General features: G+C 45.6%; 1 protein-coding gene across 2 annotated transcripts in view; it reads right to left on the bottom strand.

Annotated features, from left to right (window-relative positions):
• Nucleotides 1-23108, bottom strand: part of MYO1D (myosin ID) — a 359991-nt gene that overhangs the window by 20871 nt on the left and 316012 nt on the right. The gene's annotated exons all lie outside the window — the stretch shown is intronic.

Raw genomic sequence — 23108 nt, 5'->3', positions numbered from 1 at the left:
TTTTGAGGCAGGAAGACCACTTAGGTAACTGTAAGTCAAGGCAGAAAGGGCTGTGATCATGAGAGAGAATGGGGTCCCACTGGACAGATGCTTAGGAGAACGTGGTGACTTGCTGAATGTGGCTGATAAGAGGGAGAGTCTACCACGTCTCCAGGTTTTGAGCTCATGTGATGAAGAAGGAGGTGGAAAGAGAGAATGAGTTTGGTTTTGGACAGTGTTGAGTTTGACTTCCTCTGAGAGAAGATGCAAAGGGTTTCACTGTATACCACGTAGACTCAGGAGTACACGGGGCTCAGTGTTCTCCCTCCTTTAAAGGAATAGATGTGCCCCAGCAAGGTAGATCATATGTCCAAACAGTTTATCATATATCAAAATTGTTTCACAAAACCTATTTTTGTAAGAAAATTCTATTATAAAATCAGCACTTACAATATTACAGTGATGCTGTGCTATATTAAGTGATAGCAAATAAAGTCTGGAATTTAAATTTCGTGTTGAAATGGCAAGCACGGCAGCCTGCCCGCACAGCCGTGCCTCAGCAACCTGACTGTCATTTTCATCCACCCCAAACTCCCTAAGATTTTTCTTTCTTTCTTTTTCTTTTCTTTTTTTTTTTTTGAGACAGGATCTTGCTCTGTGGTCCAGGCTGGAGTGTAGAGTGTGATCATGGCTCACTGCAGCCTTTTGGGACTACAGGCATATGCCACCATGCTAATTAAATTTTTTTTTTTTTTGGTAGAGATGGGGTCTTCACATGTTGCCCTGGCTGGTCTTGAACTCCTGGGCTCAAGCCATCCTTCCACACTGGCTTCCCAAAGCACTGGATTACAGGTGTGAGCCACCGCAGCTGCACAAGATTTCTAATTTTCTATTCAATGTTATTCTTTTATTTTAAAAGTACTTTTCACAAAATTATTTCTAGCAATCTTTATCTGAAAATGTCCAAACTTTAAAAAACACTGTTCTTAGAAGCAACAGTGCAAATTACAAAGAGGAAAAGAAGGAGGATCTAATCCTTGCTTTGCAAATAGCAGGTCACGCTCTCTAAAACTGTGGTGACCTATACAAATTTGGAAACTAGTCAATGTCCAACAACGATCAGCAAATTATAGTTAGTTTGAGTCACGATGCAGGGGCTGTTAGCATGTCACACTGCTTGCTGAGCTTGAAAAAAGGGATTTTTCTTAGATACTAACTGGTCTTTTAGAACTTTAGTTATAACACATCCGGGAGTCAGACATTCCAGCTGGCAGCAGCAGCAGGGAAGAGATGGGGACAGGGGCCTTCTGGGTTCCGTGTATTTCTAGGAATGTTGCTTAATCAAAAGAGGAGACAATGGAGGCATAGTGGGAATATTACAAGGTTTGGAATCAATTAGCTTAGGGTTCAAATCCAGCTGTCTGGCTCTGGGCAATTACTTAATCCTTTTAAACTCAGTTTCCTTAACTGGGATAATGAACAGTGATAATGTTCTTTTTTCTAAAGGGTTTTGGAGAGAGTCAAAGGAGGAAATATATGCACAGTGGCTAGTGCCGGGCCTGGCATCGAATAAGTACCCCATTAATGTGTGTTAATGGAGTAAGCGCTTGAATGGAGAAGGCTGTTAGTGTCGGAATGCTAGCTACACGGATGATACCAGGGCTGAAAGGACCTTTGCTCAGCCTCTCAAGGCCTCTGCCCCTGACCACGGATATTCCCCTAAGAAGCAGCTACGCCACCTTCCAGGGCAAAAAGGTCTGTCAATTCCAGAAGGACTTTTTAACTTGTTCTTGGGTATTTTTAAATCCCCTCCTCCGGTGGTTTTTTGAGAGTCTCACCCAGTTTCCCAGGCATGGCCTACTGCAGTCTTCGCCTCCTGGTGAAGACATCTTCCTGCCTTAGCCTCCTAGGTAGCTGGGACCAGAAGTATGCACCACCACGCCTGGCTCATTTTTTGATTTTGTTATAGAGACAGGGTCTCACTTTGTTGCCCAAGCTTGTCTTAAACTCCTAGGCTCAAGAGACCCTCTGGCCTCAGCCTCCCAAAGTGTTGGTATTACAGATGTGAGCCACTATGCCCAGCCTTAAATCCCATTTTTAAGGACAAAGGTTAATGCTTTCTTCTTAAGGCTGATGACATCGTTCTTTTTGTATATTTTCCATCACACTGTAACTGAACCTTGCTCCCATCCAGGCAACTATAATCCACGGTGAAGTATATATGATTAGGCAGCAGGTGGTGGGGGATTTTTCTTCTGAGGGGAATTCTAAGAAGTTAAAACAGAGGCAGCTATCTCATAAACCAAGCCCAGAACACTGAGATGAAAAGAAACAAATTGCCCACTTTCTACCACCTGTTTGAGAACAGAAAGATTTACACTCAGTTATGTCAGCTAAAAAAACGTACCCTTGTCTCATTGCGGTAAAGGAGCTGCTACTGCTCAATTGCTTCTGATGGAAAATCTACCCCCTGCTCTGATACACACTTTCATGCTGGTAATAACAGAGGCAAAGCAGGCCTTTCTATCAATATGTTCTGCACACTTCCTAGCAGCTCTGCTTTTTCTATTCTGCATTTGCTATTTTAAGCGAGTACATAATGCATCAATTTTCAGACTCTTACTCAATGCCGCTGCTACAGAACTGAGAACTCAGTAATCCTGTCAGGCAGAGCAGAACAATATTCCAACAGATGAAACATTCCACACAGCCTTATTTCCCTTTTCCTGGGATGGAGCATCTATTTCTGGCCCTATAATGAGAGATGAGCCAGTGGCCATGGTCCAGTGCCTCTTGCTCTGGAATCCCACATCACAGAAACCACTCACCATGCTGCTGCTGGTAGACACATCAAAGACCCTGTGGGGGTCTCAAGTCCATTTGACTGCTCTCTTATTTTTTATTTTAAGTTTCCAGAAATGGGTTGTTTAGATCCAGGCTGAAGCTTGCGGGCTGGGAACAGGAGTGTGGGTTCTCTCAGGCCACATTTGCCCTTTTCCTGCCTACCACGAAGAGTCCCCATTTTCTCCAGGATCACCGACTGGTTTTGAGAGCCCCAGAGAAGCCTTCGTTTCCCTGGCTCCGGTCTCATAGGAGATTTAAATGTGAAGTGTCTCCAGATGGCTTCTTGCCAAATTTGGCTTGACATTGAGTGCAGACACACTTCTAGGAGAAGGCCAATTGCGTCGGATGTCTCAGTGGGCAGTTTAGGCAGATCTCCCTGCTGTGTGTGTTTACAGCTTTAGTGGCTTCTAATATCGGTCTTATTTACTGCCTGCAGGGTTACCTGGGAGAGAGTGAGCAGAACGATCTGATGCTACTCCCTACACCCTTTGGCTTGTAAGTGGATTAAATGGACACATTTTCAGAAGATTTACTCCTTATATCTGGCTGGTATAAATGGGCTGGGCCACTTAACGCCAACCTCTCCAGTTTCTGCTCCTTTTATCTTATATCCATTAACAATGGCACAACAAATTAGCGTGGGTACACAGTGATTCCATTGGAAGGTGAATAATTCAATAAAAACTCGACTCCACTGCTTTCTGTCTAAAGAACTAATTCATAGCATCGAAGGATTCAGCTATCCCAATGGGGACCTTGAATTACTGGCCCAACTTTATTAGCATGAAAACAATCAAACCAAATACATTCTTCCTCTGGGGCTGGAAGTCAGACACCCTGAGTAATATTTAGGTCATTGCTGCCCAGGCAAGTCTGAAAAATGGTTTGTGCCCTGATTAGACAGTTACACATTTGTTTCAAATGACTGTATTAGGAGGGGATCCAGAGGCATTTAAAGGCAAAGAGAAGTTCTATGAGCAGTACTGACATAATCTGAAAGGGGCTGAAGCAAAGAGCCTCTTCGTCTAGCCTCAAGTGTATCAGCATCAGCTTTACAGCTGAAATGGAATCTTTGGGTTTGGTGAGTGTGTGTCCCCACTTCCTCTTGTCTGTCTCTGGGAGCCCAGAGAGCAAAGGTTCTCAATCTTGATTGCACATTAAGCTTATGAAAAATACTGGCCCTAGTCGTGTTCAGGATCCAACCCCAGAGACTCTGCTTCAGTTGGTCTGCCTGTGGGCCTCTGAATGTCATGCTGTTAAAGCTCCCGGGGTGACTTTCCTGTGATCACTGCTGTAAACGGTCCAAGCATCACCCTCCCTCAGAACGACCGGAAGAAGAGCTGGCCCTGCTTTGCCTCAGATAAATGCTCTAATTAGCTGCCCAGGAACTGGCCTAGCACGTGATAGGATTTTCCTCACATATAATTTAATTGATTAATCACACTTATTATGACAATTCTTAAACATATACTAGAAAGGAGCATTACAAGAATGATTTGGAACAACATTCTAGAAGTGACTGTGAAGGAGGGACTAAGCCCCCGAGGGTCACAGAGCTCAGAGGACAACGTGGAGATGGGCACCCCTCCCGCCACCCTAGCTCACCCTCTGGACAGAACCTGGCCCGCCACTTGGCCATCACCCTCTTTCTTGTTCCCTTCTCATTTCTTTCTTCAACAAACATTGACTAAAGCCTGCATGCCAGCCCTCGTGGATACAGTGGTGCATAAGCCAGGTCTTGCTCCTGCCCTCATGGAGCCCAGAGCCTGGTGTGGAAGAATCTTGTAAGCATGAATTATACACTCATTATTGTTTATTCATAATTCTGTGAAGAGCTCTGATGGTAAAAGTACAGACTGCAATGGAATCGTGATGGGAAACCTAATCTAGTCTTATTTACTCTTGGGGGAGTCAGTGAACACTTTCTGGAAAAAGTGTATTAAAAACATTTGATTTTAAAGAGTGAATAAAAAATACACATGGTATAATATTCACAGGTTCCAAAGCTTTTAGAGGGAAAGCATGTTTCCTTCCCCCCCATCGCCTGGCCTCCATTTCCCTCCTCAGGAGCAACCACAGTACCACTTAGGGTGTATCAATCCACACTAAGACTGGCACACACTAAGCGGGTATCGGCTAGAATATGAGCCAATCTTATGTTTGAGGCCCATGCCGCTAGAGCTGCTATGTTGCTCCAGGACAAACAGGGTTCTGGGTGGGGCTCATCACTGTGGCCAAATCCCCAGTACCCTTCATCACCAGGTGACTGTGAATGCTAACAGCAGCACATTCTGCTCACAGAACCCCCTCCCTCCGAATCACGACTTAAAGTCTCAGAGGCCCTGGAAATTCTGCTCTGGGTCTCGCAATGCCATCGAGCCGCAGAACTCAGCAGCCGACGGGTTCTCCGCGGCCCGGGAGGGGGATGTGCGCCCTGCCTCCCCGCAAGCTAGGCCAGGAGGGCACCGGCCACGGAGTCTCACCTCCTTTTCCTCCAGCCTCCTCCCTCTCACCAAGTGACACCACTCCCTCTCAAACGGAAGGAAGAGGAAGAGGTCCGTGGGGAATCTCTTGGGATCTTAAGGGGGACTGCTACATCTCCTGGCTCTGCTTTGCTCGTAACAGGCCGGCTGGAGGCCAGCGAGGCCGCCCAGGTGAGGGAAGCAAGTTCCTGTGGGTGGCTTCGGCCCAGCACCACTTTTTGAAATACTGGTTTCATGCCAGGCACCGGGCGGGCCCGGTGGGGGTGGCGGTGAGGCCGCGTCCTCGCAGGCCCTGGCACCTGCTGCGGGAGCGGAGCGCAGGAAGGGCGGCTGCTGGGGAATCCGGGGCGACAAAGGAAAGGCGGGAGGAGGAGGCGCAGGGAAGCAGGGAGGAGGGGAGGCAGAGGAGACAAAGGGAATCTGCGCCCGCCGGGTGGGCTGCGGCAGCGGGGGCGGAGGCTGCGGCTCTGAGTGCGACGTGGTCACCAAGGCAACGCGGGCTCCAGCGCCTGCGGCTGAAGTGAAGCAGCCGCCCGCCTGAGCTTGAGTGCAAGCCCCCCTGCAGCCCCCCTGCAGCCCCCCGCAGACCTGCTGCAGCCCCCCGCAGCCCCGCAGGCCGCGCTTCTCTGCCTAGCCGACGCCCCTCCCAGCCCGCCTGCCCTCCTTCCGGCTGTTTTTGTTTGTCTGTCTTTCCCAAGAAGGTGATGATTTGGAGCTTACATCATCTGCTGGCATGTGAGCTCACTGGATTGCTGAAAGGGAATGGCGATAGGGACTTGGGTCAGCTAAGGGTATAGGATCGATATAAGACAAAAACATTAAGAGATGGAGATGCGGGTAAACAGCAGGCCTTTTTTTTCTTTCTTTTTAAAAACCAGGGAGATATCTTAGCTAGAAATAGTTAAGAAGGGAGAAGAAAGGGCTACCCCTGCAGCCATGTGAAATAGGATTAGTGGAAACCCTGAAGATTCAGGCCCACGGGAGCCACACTGCAGCAGTTTGCTTCACGTGACACTTTTCCTGCTCAGATTCATGCTCCAGAAAAAGAAAATCAATCTGTGCACCTTTTTTTTTTTTTTTGTATTCAAAGCCCCAACTCAGGGTATCATCTCTCAAACCTTATTTCAGCATGAACAGGGAAAGGCTCATGAGACTGTACTCTGAGGGTGGAAACCGGTCTGCACCGCCCCTGTAACTGCTCAGCCCAGTATGGGACCTGCCTCACACTAGCTGAGGATGATGGACCCTGCCGCTGTGCACAAAGTCCACAGAGAGAACTTCCCGAAGTCAGCCTCCAGAATGCAATAGCGACTGAGCCCAGAAACATCCTGCTAGCACGAATGCCTTGCTATGAAGTCACACAAAGAGCCAAGGGGTGTGGTTGGAGAGGCTTCAAAAACTCAGCAAATAGCAAAATGGGGGCAGGAACATATATCTTTTTATCCATCAGGCAAAGTCTCCCCTTTATGACACATCTCTCCTGGGTCTGGAGCACCTTGCTTTCTGAGATAATAGAGAGGCATGCCGATGAATAATCAGCATTTGACAGCTTGGTGTGGGCTGGCGGGGAGCTGCCTCCTGACTGCTCTGCTCGCGCTGAGGTGGGGCTCCCAGGATGCAGGGCATGGGTCTGACTGGAGTGCCATTTCCTAATCACTCTCCTGTTTATCTAGACAGATGCTCTGCATATCCTAAGAGTCATATGTGTTCTCTGGTTATCTTAGAAGCCACTGTGGTATCCCAGGACCTTGGCACAGCCACTGACAGAACAATGATGAATTAAAAAAAATGATTGTGGGCCAGGCGCGGTGGCTCAGGCCTGCAATCCAAGCACTTTGGGAGGCCGAGGTGAGTGGATCATGAGGTCAGGAGACCGAGACCATCCCGGCCAACTTCGTGAAACCCTGTCTCTACTAAATACAAAATATTAGCTGGGTGTGGTGGTGTGTGTGCCCGTAGTCCCAGCTACCCGGGAGGCTGAGGCAGGGGAATCACTTGAACCTGGGAAGCAGAGATTGCAGTGAGCCGAGATTGTGCCACTGCACTCCAGCCTGGATGACAGAACGAGACTCCATCTCAAAAAACAAACAAACAAACAAAAAAAACAAACAAAAAAGCAGCACCTTGAAAAAAATGCACTGTAAAAAGAAGATAAAAAAAAAAGAATGAATTGCTGTACTATATTCAAAGGTGACTGGCAAAGTTCATCTTCCTTGCAGGTGGTATTTGGAATGGCAGGGGGTGGAAATAAATCAGGGAATGGTAGGACTGAGCTGCTGAGAACATGGTGCAGGGAGTCAGGCCCCTTTGTTCAGCAAAATCTTGAGACACACCCATGGGCCTACCCCAAAGATCAGACCTCAGTCTGGAAGCTTAGAAGTCTAGAACTGGGCCTTGAGAAAAGATCTGACCTTGAGTTCAGCTTTAAGCAAGAACGCATCTAAAACCTTCTGGCCGGCAGCCTGTCTGTCTCCTGACTTCCTGAAGACCCCTCCCTCAGGGCCAGATGGCCTGCCTCCCTCCGCTGCCTACTGCAGTCTTCTTCCATCCTGAACCATGACAACCAACCTACTCCTTAGAAACACACCTAAAATAGGGAAGGGAAGGCTCAAGAAATGCATATTGTTTCTGCCGTCTAAAACAAGTGCCTATGATAGTGAAGAGTAGGGCAGTCTTCTGTAGAGGCAGACTTCATTTGATGAGGGCCTGTAAATTCCTGCATAATCAGGAACAAACTGAAAAGAACTGTGAGGAGGTTAAGGAGGAATTTTCAAGTCCTCATATAAATTGCTCCTATGTTTAGTGGCCATCGTGTTAAGGAATATTTAAATATAGATGACAGTGAAATTCATGATCAATAATTTAAAATGTCTTGGGAAAACATTAATTTGCTGAGATACGGGTGGTGAGTACTTCTTGGTCCATAGAACCCTAGCCAGCTAACCTAGATTAAATAAATCTCAGGGCCCAGTGCGGTGGCTCACGCCTGTAATCCCATCACTTTGGGAGGCTGAGGTGGGTGGATCATGAGGTCAGGAGTTTGAGACCAGCCTGACCAACAATGGTGAAACCCCGTCTCTACAAAAAATACAAAAATTAACCAGGCATGGTGGCGTGCGCCTGTAATCCCAGTGCTACTGAGGAGGCTGAGGCAGGAGATCTGCTGGAACCTGGGAGGCGGAGGCTGCAGTGAGCCAAGATTGCGCCACTGCAATCCAGCCTGGGTGACAGAGTGAGACTTCATCTCCAAAAAAAAAAAAATCTCAGTTTCTCTGAAATATTCCAAATATTCAAGTCTAATAAAATCTACATATCCTCTAGGAGCAAATAATTAAAATTAATTAAACAAAATATTAACTAAAAATGAGAGAGGTATTAAATAAATTCTCTTCATGGATTATGAGGTCATTCACTATCCCTGCTCCCATCTCACCACAAGAGGCCTGAACCTGTGTCCTAATGTTGAGCTGCAACCACAGAGTTCAGGGTTATAATGAAAGTCTTTTCACCAAAAATGGGTGTCCCTCATTGGTGGTCAGAATGAAATAATTCTGTCCCAATCTACCCTAGTTTCTTGAAGGCCTTAAGTTTCAGATGTTGACTTACAATGAGTTAAAGCATTATAGTACCTGGAAGGGATGTGTAGTGGACATATTAGGAAGATGGACTGCTTCCTAAATAGACAGCAGAGTTCCCAGGGGATGGGACGTAGAGCACAGAGAGGCAATGCTAAGGTGAGGAGGGAGTGGAGGACGCTGGGATGGCCTGGCACAAAGTGGGAGGGTGAGCTAAGGGGCAGTGTGAGGACCCTAATGACAGGAAGAACATGGAAAAGCAAGAGTGGGGTAGAGGACTGCACAGCCAGCTTTTGTTCATTACCCACTGAGGAGGGTCCGCTCTGTCTGTGGGCTCCATCAGGAGCATCATGTGGCCGTCAGGCTCTTCAGTCTTAGTGTCCCCCACAATTATTAGACAGCAGTGCAACTAACACCACTGCCTCTCCCTGCCTACTACATGGAAGGAAAGGATCAGGTGGGACCCAGGGCTTGCCAGTGGCCAGGAAGAGAAGGAAGGGAAAAGAGATGGGAAGGCAGGTGGGAAAATAGAAAGAGAAGAAAGAAAGATATTTAGCACAGGGGTGGGCTTTGGTTATCACCCAACAACTCCCTTTTATAGACAAGAAACCAGGCCCAAAGAGGTGGTGAACTGAGATCACTTACGTAGTTAGGGGCGGAAGTGAAACTCTCACCTTGGGCTTCACATTTCCGATTCAGTGTTCATTCATCAACTCCATGAGAGAAAAGGAAAGGACAGAAGTGTGAAATGTCACCAACAGCGAAAGAGCATGATGCAAATGAGAAACAGAAAAGCTCTCCACAGGAGACTTAGAAGACTACAAAAATCACTCCATTCAGTCTCAAGACAAAACAGTGTCTGAGGGGCTTTCCAATCAAGAGCGCCAGTCCTACCCTGGGCCACATGGCAAAAGCCCATCTCTACAAAAAAATTAGCCAGGCATGGTGGTGCGCACCTGTAGTCCCAGCTACTTAGAAGGCTGAGTCCCTGAGCCTGGGAAGTTGAGGCTACAGTGAATAGTTGATTGTACCACAGCACTCCAGCCTGGGACACAGAACGAGACCCTGTTTCAGAAGGAAAAAAAAAAAAAAAAAAAAAAAAAAAAGAGTGCTAGTCCTGGAGTGAGAGCGGCCGGGGCAAATTCCATCTTCCCCCAACAAGCAGTGAGCCCCGGTGCAAACTTCTTAACCTCTCCAAGCCTCAGTTTCCTCAACCATGAAATGGGGATGATGGTAGTATTATTTTCATACAGATTTTGTGAAGATCAAAAAGTAATGATCCACAGCAAAGAGCTCTCTCAGCACAGCGCCTGGGGCACGGTACAGTGCACAGTCAGCACGTGCTGCTGTTATTATGATTGCCACAGAGCTACTGCTACCAGGGCAAATTAGTTTTTCTTACAAGAAAAATGCAATTAAAAAGTTGTCGGTGCTTTTCTACCTATGGGAAAGCATATCTACATTCTCTGGGGCTAAATGAGTACATGCATCGTTTTGAATTTCCCACAATAAAAAAAGCATCCTTTTGCTTTTGTCTTTGGTGAAGCATGCTTCCTTCTGATATCAACTGACTCTTCCCTCTATTGGTGAGAAAGTCCCAGTCTTAGTTTCACAACTAAAGAAGACTGCTTCTTAGTAGAGCATCAAACTCCGCATGCTAACAGGCTGAGGCGTAGGATGGAAAAAAAGAAGTTACTCACTTCTACATTTCATTACTTTCTATTTCCTTTGAGACAGGATCACGCTCTGTTGCCCACACTGGAGTGCAGTGGCACCATCATAGCTCACTACAGCCTCGAACTTCTGGGCTCAAGCGATCCTCCTGTGTCAGCCTCCAGAGCAATTGGGACCACAGGTGGGTGCCCCATGACTGACTAATTTTTTAAATTTTTGGTAGAGATAAGGTCTCGCTGTGTTGCCCAGGCTGGTCTCAAACTCCTGGGCTCAAGCAGTCCTCCTGCATTGGCCTCCCAAAGTGCTAGGATTATAGGCAAGAGCCACTGCACCTAGCCTACTTTTCATTACTTTTGTTTTCCTTAGGAAGTCAACTGTATTTGGATTATAACTGAGATTGGGAATTCTCCATCTGCAAGAATTCAGGGGCCATCTGTCAAATGGGCACCATTAGCTTCAATCATTCAGAGAAGTGGGGAACTGGAGGCTTCTGGTATGATTCTTTGGCTGTCAAGTTGATAGTCCTCTGACCATTGGTCCAACAGTCTCAAGACGACCCTCCCCTCTCCCCTTCCCCACGTGGATTTCTGTGGTTATCTCACTGAGAGACCTGATCCTGAAGAGTTTTACATTCCTGGCTATTTTAAGCCTCACTAACTGTTCAAACAAGGTCGCCACATGGCATGCAGCTGTGGGAAGCAGCTGCTGTGGTTTGATTTCTAGTCAGTATGTCTTGACATTTCTTTTCAAGTGATGCCTAAAATTCCTTGGGTTTTTTCAGGTAATCAAGAACTTTTTTTTTCCTGGGGAATAAGGTGTGACATCAGAGCTGTGCATCTGATAACCCGTTCCAGGCTGGGGACAGTTCCAGAACCCTGCTAGACTTGATCTTAGCCAAAAGGCCGAGAAGCGGTCAGAACCCTGCTAGAAAGGAACATTTGTTTCACCTTTCAGGACCTTTCTCTGCCCCAGAAATATCAGTTCTGGAGCCAAGAGACACTGCAGCGGCCCTCCCTGCAGTTTCTAATTGGAGCCCATCCTGGAGTCTCAGATGCCACAGAAGAAAGTGAGAGGACTGGGCAGCTTGCTGGGCTCCCTGGAGCCACCTTCAGTGACAACAGCTAACATGGAGGAGAGGCTGGGTCACGCAGCCCGAGGAGAAACTGGACCAGACAGCGTGCTTCCTTCTGCTGTCTTGCCTACCTCCTCCCAACACCCACCTGCCTGCCCTTCTCTCTAGGGCACTCCGCTATTCATCTCTTGGTTCACTCTCATATACCTGTTTGCCATGATGGTTTTTTTTTTTTTTTTTTTGAGACGGAGTTTCACTCATGTTACCCAGGCTGGAGTGCAATGGCGCGATCTCGGCTCACCGCAACCTCCGCCTCCCGGGTTCAGGCAATTCTCCTGCCTCAGCCTCCTGAGTAGCTGGGACTACAGGCACGCGCCACCATGCCCAGCTAATTTTTTGTATTTTTAGTAGAGACGGGGTTTCACCATGTTGACCAGGATGGTCTCGATCTCTTGACCTCGTGATCCACCCGCCTCGGCCTCCCAAAGTGCTGGGATTACAGGCTTGAGCCACCGCGCCCGGCCATGACGGTTTTGCCTTCAGGCTTTTGCACATGCTGTTCTCTGCCTGGGAGACTCTCGGTCTCTTTTCCAGATCAACTTCTATTTGTCATGTTTTTCTCAATATTGGCATCACTTTGAGGAGCCTTTCCTGATCTTCCAAGAAAGGGTTAACTGCCCCTTTGAGGTATATGCCCTATTACTGTACCTAACACATTGCACTGTAATCTCCTGTCTACTTATCTGGTTCCTCCACCAGGGTGTAAACCTGGGCAGGGTCTGGGTTTTGTTCACTGTTGTATCCTCACTTCTGGCTCAGCACATAATAGGTCCTGCGTAAATATCAGGTCTATATTGTTCCGTACTCAACAAGAACTCCTTCTCTTCTTTTCCCTCCAATATATTACTTAGAATACATCAAATTCTTTGCTCTTCAAATAGCCTGTAAGTCTTCTATTTTAATGTAACAAATATCTAATCAAATAAAGTCCTTTGTAAGTTGAGTTTGAAAAGAATCTTCAATTGTGCATATGTGTATGAAAATGTGGCACCACAGACTCCTAGATGGTGTCTGTGCCTAAGATTAATACCTAAATACAAAGTGAACATCTTAGCTGGATAACTGAAAGGAGCTAGAGACTCTTTATCTAGATCTTGGTCCTTCCTCTTCATGAAGCCTTCTTTTTTGTGGGCTGGTAAGCGTGAACCCCTATTTTCAAGGTATAGTTATTATTTTTTGAGACAGGGTCTGCTCTGTTGCCCAGGCTGGGGTGCAGCTGCCCAATCATGGTTCAGTGCAGCCTCGACCTCCTGAGCTCCAGCAATCCTCCCACCTCAGCCTCCCAAAGTGCTGGGACTAGAGGCATGAGCTACCAGGCCCAGCCAAGGCGTAGTTATTCTTGACAAGGAGGCAGTATAGATGTCCAACCATGAAACATCTTCCATGGACCATCTGGAACTTTTTTTCATTTCTTTTCAAGAGGATACTTCTTACAGTAGAGAGGAAGTTTACAGTTACATAAAATCTCCATTAACGTTCCTCCTCCCTAGCCCCATCCTTCTGCCTAAGCTGATAGGAACTAATGCCAAAAGCAGCAATTATCAGCCGTTCCATACAGCACTATTGCTGGTTTCTCTACAATCACTTTTCATAAGACCACAGTGGGGGTCTTTCCCTGGCCCTCCATTACTAGTACACGCCAAGTATGAAGCATGATAGCACAGGCCACTAGGAACTGCAAGGCAGGATTTGGCCTGGGATTCAACTTTTTGCTTTAAAAATAGCCACATGAACAAGGTCACCATCCAGAGAGGGGGCTTCAGAAGAACACTGACAGCATCTGACGCTGTGCCTGGTGCACCAAACCCACCCTGTATGCTGGCAACTGGACTGTTGACGGCGGCTAGCCATGGTAGGGAGGAGTCCACGTGGCTGTCCAAGGAGTGACTAGCCTGCTGGGGCACTCCCAGACACTGGGGACTGTAAGCCAAGGAGCTGCTTTCTGTCCTTACTAACTTTAAATTCTAGAGATATCCTGACAGAGGGGCAGAGGCAAGACATTTCCTATACTTGTCAAAGCTACATAAAAGCAGCCAGGTTTGGTGGCTCACACCTGTAATCCTAGCACTTTGGGAGGCTGAGATGGGAGGATCGCTTGAGCCCAGGAGTTTGAGACCAGCCTGGGCAACATAGCAAGACCCTGTCTATATTAAAAATAAAAACAAATTGGCCGGACACAGTGGCTCACGCCTGTTATCCCAACATTTTAGGAGGCCGAGTTCAGATGGATCATGAGGTCAGGAGATTGAGAACATCTTGGCTAACACGGTGAAACGCTGACTCTACTAAAAATACAAAAGCAAGACTCTGTCTCAAAAAAAAAATTAGCTGGGCATGGTGGTGTGTGTCTGTAGTCCCAGCTACTCAGAAGGCTGAAGAGGGAGGATTGCCTGAGCCCAGGAGATCAAGTCTGCACTCTGGCCTCAGGAACAGAGAGAGACTCCATCAAAACAAAACAAAACAACAAAAGCTACACAAAAGCAAAATGACCTGATTCTTATGGGAGTGAAATGGACCCATTTGGGCTCTACCCCACTTAAGGCTTGCCCTCTCCTGCCCTGCTGGGCCAGTGGTTTTGGGGAAGAAGGTATACAGTATCCTGATCAGAGGCAATATCTAGCCTCCTCTGCCCTTTGGAGAGCTGGTAGCAAGGCACTCAGGAACTTACTGCATTTTGGGTGGGAGAGGGTGAGATGGGTAGGAAGTGCATGGCAGAGCTGGGAAGCTGGTTCCTCAGCACTCGGAAGTCAAGAGAAGCAAAGCTAGCTCTTGAGTTGAACTCAGGGGTGTGTGTGTGTTACCAGGGGGAGTTACTGGGAAGGGTAGTGTGTGATGCTGAATATGTCTCTCCGCCCCCAAATATTCACATCCTAATCCCTGGAACCTGTTCATGTTACTTTACATGACAAAAAGGCCTGCAGATGAGATTACATAAGGCTCTTGAGATGGGGAGACAGGATCATCCAGGTGGACCCTAGATGCAATCACAAGGGTTCTTTTAAGAGAGAGGCAAAGGGAGATTTGACACAAACAGGAGGAAGAGGCAGTGTGACCCCAGAGGCTCAGATCAGGGTGAAGCAGTCACGAACCAAGGGGTGCCGGCAGCTCCCAGAGGCTGGAGGGGCCGAGGAGTAGATTCTCCCTGAGAGCCTGCAGAGGGAACAGGCCCTGCCCAATACCCTCGCTCTGGCCAAGTGAGATGAATGTGGACTGCTGGCCTTAATAGCCATGAGAAAAAAACACGTCTGTGGTTCAAAGCCACCAAATCTGTGGTAATTTGTTACAGCCGCAACAGGAAACTGACACAGGTGGGTAGTGTCCTTGGATGAGACTTCTGATTTACTTCCCAAAGGCATTATGTGGTGGGACTCCTAAGTGAGAAGAACAAGTGTGGCACATCAGTACGTGCAGTGTGCAGTAGTAGCATCCAAATTCTGCACGTGCGCACACACCCCCCCACCCCCCCACCCCCAAACCCACCCCTTGCTTGGATCTGAATCTGTGTCTGTTCTTAACTAGCTTGCATTGGAACAGGGAGCTGTAAATTGAGCAGGAGACTCATGACACAAGCTGCCCCAGGTAGTCAGGCAGGGTCTCAGAAGGCATCACAGAACACAGTGAGGGTTCGAGCAGAAAGCAGGTGAGGCATCGCTCCAGAGACACAAGCAGCCTGGAGAGAGGGGAGGGGAATAAGCCCACCAGAAAAGGGGTGGGTGGCGAGGGCAGGACCTGTTCTGCAGTTTTAAGTTGCTCTCTTAGGAATAATAGAGAGTAAGGGATGCTAGACCTTTTTCTGTTACATCTGAAGACACTTTCATAGGAGTAAATTCTGAAAACACTTTCCACAGGAGTAAACTCTATAATCGCTCATGTGTGTGTATGTGCGCATGCAATGCAGAGGCAGTGAGCTGCTGGGTGTGCTTTGTGGATATGGCCAGGATAGGCTCAGGAGTTGTTGCTTTGGGGTGAGTGAGACTCACATGGATATGTGCGGGTGGGCAGGTGCCTTTTGCTTAAAGAATGGCTTCAGGCCCAGGATGCTAACGTGTTTCTGTGGGCTGTGTGAGAGAAGACAGGGAAGGGGCACAGGCGGTGAGAGATTTCCCGGATGAGACAGGAACACTCCTCTCCATGGTCACGGCTGCCTTCCAAGAGGCTTTCCAGGGACAGCGCTCCTCACTGTGGGGGAGGCCCCATGCTGAGTCCCAACAGGTAAACAAACACGGGGAGCCAGGCAGTCTTCCCACTGGACACGGGCTCCACAACCTCACAGGCTCCTGGCTGTATCTCCACTTCAACAATAGCATTTGAAACTCCTCGGCTCATTACAGTCAGCATCACTTACTCAACATTCACAAGGTATACAGCACTAGAGAAGATTTTGTGGAGTTCTGGTAGAAGTAGATGGCACAGTCTCAGTTCTCCAGGGACAATGAGACAAATACAAATTAAAAACATAAGTGACAGATATCTAAGGCATGTGACACAAAGAACAGGCAAGAGAGTCAGATCTGTGTTCATCACACCACTCCATGACACTCTGTCTGTGGTCTTGGGAAAAATCACAGAACCTCTCTAAGCCTTTTTGTCCATCTGTAAGATAGGCTTAGTACATTTAAAAATGGCTCAGAGGACTGTGAGAATTAAATGAGATAATATATGTGAAAGCCCTTTTAAAACCATAACAATTGCATCTTAACAAATGCTGTAATGTACAACACAAGGAAATACTTAAACATTACATGATGAAGGGTAGAAAAAAATACAGACTAACTGCTAGTCGAATTCCAATAACATAATAATTTCATTGTGCCTCATCAGGACACTGTGGGACATGAAAAATATATCATTCAAGACAAAAGAAAGAGTGGGGGCAGTAGCTCATGCCTGTAATCACTGCATTTTGGGAGGCTGAGGCGGGAGGATCACTTGAGTCCAGGAGTTTGAGATCAGCCTGGGCAACATGGTGAAACCCCGTCACTATATGAGAGACAAAAATTATCCACATGTGACGGTGCATGCCTGTAATCCCATCTACTCGGGAGGCTGAGGCAGGAGAATCTTTTGAGCCTAGGAGTTTGAGGTTGCAGTGAGCTATGACCATGCCACTGCACCCCAGCTTGGGCAACAGAGTGAGACCTTGTTGCTAAAATACGTGTGTGTGTGTGTGTGTGTGTGTGTGTGTAAATATATATATATATTTATATATATATATATATATTTTTTTTTTTTTTTTAAAGGAAAGAGCATCTCACCACTGAGTATAGTTGACATCAGTTTTTGTCTGCTCCCTTCTTTTAGTTCTCTGTCTTCACTCCCTTTGGAGAACTGATCCCTCCCTCACTCCAACACTGTGTGGCATTGCCCAGCATAGGCCCACACTTGCCAGCCTTCAGGATGGACGTGTGATCTACCAATCCTAGGACCCTACTCCCTGGACTCTGTGCCTTGGCCTAGGTAGAAGGCATGAGAACCAAATTGGGCCAGAGACTTTCATTGGGATTCATATATTTTGAAGTCAGATAGGCTTTCTCTTTCTTTCAGGGTACTAAGCTGACATAATGCAAATCTGGAGCTGCCTGTGGCCAAGATTTCCCCTGTGTAGAAGCCTACAGTCGGACAAAATGAGGCCAGCACACAGAGATTGAAGGTAGTGGAGAAAGACAGCTGGGTTGGAGGAGAAGAAAAAGATCTTGATGGTGATCAAGTCCTTGGTTCTAGTGCTTGAAGTCCCTAGGGTCCTGCAACAATTTGAGTTCCTTCTAGGACATTCAATTTTGGGTTTAAATTGGTCACTTCATCAGAAACAGTTCTGATTTATATAGTAAGCTTACTCTGCAATACCAAATAAAACTTGATGGAAGGCAAATAAGAAAGTTGTTGGAAAAAGATTCTATAAAGGTCATTGCTTTTCCTGACAAAATGGCATCAGCTCCGCATTTAGAGACATTAATCCTCAATTTTCTAAACCTGGCTCAAGGCATTAACCTTCTGTGTGCATCAAACCAAAATGGCCATGTGCATGCATAATTATGGATTGTGGAAAAGCTTTCAGTGAAGGTTTGGCTAGATTATTCTAACACCTGAGAGCATGATGAGCATGAGGAAGTACATTCAAAATATATACTGGCAATCATGCTGAAATGTAGAGAAAAATGATTGGGACAATATTTAAGCTTCTAGAGTATAATGTGCCACTTATTATATTCAATATTGTTTGCTTACAGAGTAGAAAAAAATTCACGTCTCAACACTAGTGTCAGGAGTCATAAAATGGCATTCACTCTTAATGGCTACGCCATCATCTGGCTGCAAACCACCATGACCAAGTAGCCAATCTGTTGGAAGTGGTAGCTAATCTGCTGTGCTACAGGATAAGGACATTCTCAAGGTCCTGCATTGTGCCATCCTTGGCTTCGATGTGGCTACTGAGAATTCAACTGGCAATTTCCAATTTAAGTGGTGAGAAGGTAGTTCTGTAAAACAAGTATCAGACCAAGGAAGGGTAAAAATAGGCCCCTCTGTGAATTGTTTTCTGATTTGCACATTTCTTCTACCTTTCAACCAGAAATGATCTGCTTTCTTTCGAACTTCTACACAAGTTTACATCTGCTGCCCTAAGCTGGCTTATTCAATGACACTAATTCAGAAATTAAAATAGTTTGTAGCAGAATAAACAGTGTAGTGCCAACGTCTGTCTCATGGTTGTAAGGCCGGCTGGCTCGCCAGGAGCTCGGACACGCCCATCCCTCTCCATGCCTGAAAATTACGTCACCAGAATCTGCACTCAGCATCTAGCTACACCACGCCCACCTCTGCCATTGGAAAATCCCGCCAAAATTTAAAAGAAGCCCCCCCAAAACCTGCCCAATAGTGCATGCACCGTCCAGTCCACTCGCTGGAAATCTCGTCTACCTACGTATAGCAGCTTGCCAAGTCCACGTCCTGTTTCTCCACAGCCAATCAGAGTGCCTTCCCTCCCTATATAACCCCATGCCTGAGAGGAGTCAGGCCTGACTTCTCTGGCCCCCATTCCCAGGACCATAGAATCTCGCCTGGGAGCCGAATAAACTGGCGTCTAATTGTTCTCATGCAGGCCTCAATTTCCTCATTTTAAACTTGGCAATAAACCTTACAGAGAATAAACCTTACAATGGTGACCCATGGCCTTAAAAGAGGTGCCCTTAGTGGGGTATTTGTATTAATCTAAGAAGCATAAATGGGGGAATATTAAAAGTAGAAGGCGGCCAGTATTGGGTGGATAGTCTCACAAAAAACTATGTAAGTCTTAAGAGTGCATGAAACTGATATGCCCATTTTACCACAGCAGGGCTGAGGCCCTCCACTCCCACTGTTAGGTGCAAAACAACTCTATTTGGCTTCATCTACAAAAGGTTATTTTGTTTGGTGGTTACAAAATGAATGTCAGCAGTCCTCTTCAAGAAGCCAGACTTGATCATCCCATCTTTTTTCCCTGGGTTTTCCAAATCATTGAATTCTGTTAATAGTTGGTTTTCTGCCAACTATTGAATAAGGTCGTGATGGCTTTAGAATACTCTCTCAGATGGCTTCCAAGGCACAGCATATTCTGGTCTTCCTACTCTTTCACCATTTCTATTGTCTCCTCTTCCCTCTTCTTCCATTTGCAGGACTTCAGTTAATTCTCTATATATTTTTTAGATCTATGGCAAAATGAAACTTTATTTTGTAAATTGATACTCAGGTAATTCCATATGCTGGTAACTCCTAAATCTATACCTCTAGCCCATTTTAACTCCAAACCTTATATTCAGCTGCCTCTTAGATATTTGCATTTGGATGGGAGACAGCTGGGTTCACTGCCTACCCATCACCCAAGCCAGAAGCCTGAGGACTCTCCATGACGTCACCTCCCTCCCATTCCACAGTGATCCATCACCAGATCCTGAAGATGTTACCTCCTAAAACTGTTCCAAACCCACCTTCTCTTCTTTCCTCCCTTACTACCACTTCACTACTCAGACTCATCAGATCCCACCTGAAGCATTTTAACAGCTGCTGCCTGCCATTCACTCTTCAAGCCGCAACCAGGATGATCTTACTAAAGCACACGTCTCTAAGCCACAAGTCTGATTTCCTGCTTGAAACCCTCCTTTAGCTCCTCAATTCTCTCAGGAAAAAGACCAAACTCCTCTGGGTGTCTCTGTGATCTGCTGACCTCTCCAGCTCCCAGGCTTCCTGTCCCTTCCAGCTCTCTAGGCTGTAGCCCCACTCAACTGTTTACACTTCCACCATGTGCTGCGCTGTTCGCTCCCTCCTGGCTTTCATACTTGCTCTTCCCTTGGATAACACACACTTTCTTCTTTGCCCATACCCTATTTGAGGTTATCCTAAAAAAAACCTGAAATGCCACAAATATTTATTATAAGGATGCTCACTGTGGCATAAATTACAATTAAAAATGGGAAATTATCAAAATGCCAATAACTAAAAAATTTTACATGACTGCATAAAGGTTTCCGTTAATAGGAAATTACTCATAGTATATTAAATGAGAAAATCAACTTGTGAAACCTGCTTTCTGTCGTAATTTCATAGCTACTTAAATAGGATAGTAGTAATTTCTGCATGGCAAAATTATAGGTGACTTAAATTTTTTCTTTATACAGTAGTTTTTTTTTTTTTTTTAGTTTTCCAACATTTCCCCATCTGTGTGCAATAATTACTTTTATTACTTTTTAAAAATTAATTAACTAATTTAGAGATGGGGGTCTCTCTCTGTCACCTAGGCTGCAGGGCAGTGGTGTGATCATAGATTACTGCAGCCTTGAATTCCTGGGCTCAAGCGATTCTCCTGTCTCATCCTCTTGAGTATCTGGAACTACAGGCATGTGCCACCATGCCCACCTAATATTTTATTTTTATAGAGATAAGGTCTTGCTATGTTGCCCAGGCTGGTCTAAAAGTCCTGGCCTCAAGTGATTGTCCCACCTTGGCTTCATAAAGTGTTGGGTTTACAGGTATGAGCCACTGCACCCAGCTGGAAAAATATATTTTAAAAGCAGAACATCCCTAAGCAAGGTAATGAGGGCACATATATATTCTATTTCTCAAGGAGGAATGTTTTATTTGGAAAGTTTAAATCCTTCATGGGTATGAGATCTAGAGGCTTATCAGTGAGTCCTAAGGGTACAAAGGGTGAAGCACAAAACAGCTGAAGAGGGTGGTGGAAGCTTCTGCTGATGCTTCTCTGACAAATGCTGGGGCTAATACTAATTCCTTGTTTTTGGGATGTGTGCTTCCATTACTGAAGAAATCCCCCCCTTTTTCTCTTTATACCCCATAGATGTGGGCTCATGCTTTGGCCCTGTCAGACCAGCTGGAGGGCCGCAAGAAGAAATAGAATTGAGTGAGCAATGTATGGTTAAATAAATCCTAAAAACCCCCAGCTGCTGTGCTTCAGTCAACAGAGAACAACAGGTGCCATTTTAGTCAATCTGTGTGCCCAACTATGTGTGGAGAATGGAAAGTTAACACACAAAAGTTTTGTTCTCTAGAAAAATGAAAATCATTCAGCTAAGTCCAAACAGATATATCTAGTAGCCAGTTGTGAGAAGTCAGTTTTTGCAAAGTAACAGAAGACATTTGGTGTGGACCTGAGAAAATTATATTTAAGGGCAGTTTCCCACCAAATCAAGCATGTATGTTATTTCCATTAGAAGTTCTTTTCAGTCTTAATGAAATTAGGAGTTTGATCTGTAAACCATTAGAAGTGAATGCCATACTTTGGGAAAGCCATTTTGCTTATGCAAAAATGTTTTAAAGCATAAAACTGAAAATGCAGCATCTTTTGCTCACTTAAGTATAATTGCAGATTAAATTTTCACTTTATGATCTAGTACATAGCACTTGCAAAGCAAACCATGTAATAATAATTAAAAACACACACTTTTTGAAACAAAGGTTTCAATCTCTTTGCAAAGAGAGACAAACAATGCATTGTACTTACATAATACTTATACAAAACTCAATAGCATTTAGGTGATATCTTTGAGGATCTCAGAGTGTTTTCCCTGCAGAAACAAGACTGTAGAAACTTGAGGGAGAAGGGCAAATTTCTTTTTTAAGTTTAACTCTATTCCTGTGGCAAGTGTTTGTACTCAAAGCCATGAGAGGTAGAGCATAGTTGTAGGCTGGGAGAGTGCAGACAGAGAGTTATGGGTCTCCCAGAATACAGACTCTTTTTTCTGGGGATGGAGTTTTTTTTTTTTTGAGATGGAGTCTTGCTCTGTCGTCCAAAATGGAGTGCAGTGGCATGATCTCAACTCACTGCAGCCTCCACCTCCCAGGTTCATGCAATTCTCCCGCCTCAGCCTCCCAAGTAGCTGGGATTACAGGCGCACACCACCACACCTGGCTAATCTTTGTATTTTTAGTAGAGACAGGGTTTGGCCATGTTGGCCAGGCTGGTCTTGAACTCCTGACCCCAAGTGATCCACCCACCTCAGCCTCCCAAAGTGCTGGGATTACAGGCATGAACCACCACGCCTGGCCCCAGGATACAGACTCTAATTCTGTTATTTTCTAGGTCTAAAAAAGGAAACCTATATGAAATCAGAAGTCATATTTTAAAGAGGGAAAACAAAAAGAAGATTCTATTGTATCAGGTTATTTTAAACTCGAAACTAACTTTTACTATCATGGCCGAATGAGTGAGTGAGTATTGGTTTAGATATTAAAATGAATCATAAATATGGCTGTTTGGGTTACATGAGTGATGGCTCTTATGTGCTGGTTTAAATTCCCAAATGTACAAGTGGATAATTCTAAAGACAGCACCAATTTCAGTTTCCCAGAATTATATTTGAGCTGGGAAATTAATGACAGAATGAATAAGAAAGTATTATTATGCATTATATTTTTCATTTTAAAGTTTGAATTATTTCTTAGAATCTGATCTGGGTCACAGCTGTAGAATTTTCCATTTGATACCCTTAAACATTGGCAACATTCCAACAATTGTTACTGATTCCTTTTAAGCATTATTACCCAGGATTTCATTTTGGTGGTTACGAAAAAAAAAGTCCCATGAATTGCATCCTTTCACAGTTAGAAATCCAAGGGTTCACACTTCTTGTCAGCAGGAAGTGGAGGTTGGGAAGAATTCTATTTTTGGAGTTGAAAGGCCACCTTTGACCCAGAAAATGTGAGGTTGGATGAAAGACGTTTCTCTGTTCTGTCTTACTTGATTTGCCCAAGGAATGGAGAAACATCTAAGAGTGCAACTTCAGCAGACTTGTTTCCTCCTTGGGCCGGAAGATGACCCACATTAATGACATCTAAAGAATTTTAGATTTTCAAGTGTTTTTTTCAGTCCTTTGTGGCCCATGTCACAGTCATTTCAATTTAGAGTATTCAAAACCTTCCAAATTGAAATATTGA

Source organism: Sapajus apella, unplaced genomic scaffold (assembly GCF_009761245.1).
Source record: "Sapajus apella isolate SASKATOON/1434 unplaced genomic scaffold, GSC_monkey_1.0 scaffold12, whole genome shotgun sequence".
Classification (NCBI taxonomy): Eukaryota; Metazoa; Chordata; class Mammalia; order Primates; family Cebidae; genus Sapajus; species Sapajus apella.
The sequence above is the reverse complement of the archived record's forward strand: the minus strand, read 5'-3'. Positions and strand labels throughout refer to the sequence as shown.